Source organism: Myotis davidii, unplaced genomic scaffold (genome assembly GCF_000327345.1).
Source record: "Myotis davidii unplaced genomic scaffold, ASM32734v1 scaffold914, whole genome shotgun sequence".
In the NCBI taxonomy this organism is placed as follows: domain Eukaryota; kingdom Metazoa; phylum Chordata; class Mammalia; order Chiroptera; family Vespertilionidae; genus Myotis; species Myotis davidii.
The window spans coordinates 1,011,971-1,013,032 of record NW_006285484.1 but is presented as its reverse complement, the minus strand read 5'-3'; the positions used below and the strand labels follow the sequence as shown (position 1 = coordinate 1,013,032).

At 47.5% G+C, this 1,062-nt stretch overlaps 1 protein-coding gene across 6 annotated transcripts in view; it reads left to right on the top strand.

The window, feature by feature from the left end:
- Positions 1 to 1,062, top strand: part of CASP8 (caspase 8) — a 27,557-nt gene that overhangs the window by 8,610 nt on the left and 17,885 nt on the right. Inside the window, exons 1-2 of one of the 6 annotated variants that reach the window (XM_015559136.1) lie at positions 312 to 452; positions 545 to 569. The exons of 3 other annotated variants lie outside the window; for them this stretch is intronic. The gene's annotated coding sequence lies outside the window, so the exon portion shown is untranslated. Of the gene's footprint in view, positions 1 to 311; positions 453 to 514; positions 570 to 1,062 lie in introns of those variants that run through there. 2 more of the 6 variants (XM_006756244.2, XM_006756245.2) reach the window with 2 other exon arrangements.

Here is a 1,062-nt window from a genome sequence, read left to right as displayed (position 1 = left end):
CAAATGGTAAGAGTTCCTTCCTTTTTAGAGCAGCATAGGATTCCATCATGTAGATGTACCACAGTTTTCTAATCCATTCATCTACTGATGGGCACTTAGGCTGTTTCCAGATCTTAGCTATGGTGAATTGTGCTGTTATGAACATAGGGGTGCATATATCCTTTCTGATTGGTGTTTCTGTTTTCTTGGGATATATTCCTAAAAGTGGGATCACAGGGTCAAATGGGAGTTCCATTTTTAGTTTTTTGAGGAAACGCCATACTGTCTTCCACAGTGGCTGCACCAGTCTGCAGTGCACAAGTGTAAAACTAACAATTTCTTGGTTCTACCAGCCTTATTATGAAATGTAGGGGGTGGCACTTAGTTAAAACAGGAAGTAAAAGCCCGGTTCACTCTTCATTTGGCTTAAACTCTTGGCTTGGCTAGACCAGTGGAAAGCAAGCAGCGGTGAGGTTCCCCGGCCTGTGAAGAAGCAGCGGTGAGGGTCCCCGGCCTGTGAAGAAGCAGCGGTGAGGGTCCCCGGCCTGTGAAGAACAGCGGTGAGGGTCCCAGGATTTGCCTTTGGTAAGGTCAGTCGGACCTCTGGGGAGAAAGGCCTTTGATTCTAGGGTTTTCTAGGCTGCTGAGGGTGGGATCTGGGGGCCGTGGGCTCCTGGAAATGAGCCTTGTGTTTGAGCCAAGAGCCTGTGGGCCCACAGATTGCACATCTCAAGGCCTCTCTAGCTTAGGTTGATGCATTCCTGTTTGTCTGGTGCTTATATAGCCAGTAGCAAACAACTTGTGTCTTATCAGTGTGGGCCAGACGGTGTGCCTTTGCTAGGAGCAGGGTGTTTACGCTTTAAGGCAGTGGTTCTCAACCTAGGGGTCGCGACCCCTTTGGGGGGGTTGAACAACCCTTTCACAGGGGTCGCCTAAGACCATCGGAAAACACATATATAATTACATATTGTTTTTGTGATTAATCACTATGCTTTAAATATGTTCAATTTGTAACAATGAAATTGGGGGTCCCACAACATGAGGAACCGTATTAAAGGGTCGCGGCATTAGGAAGGTTGAGAC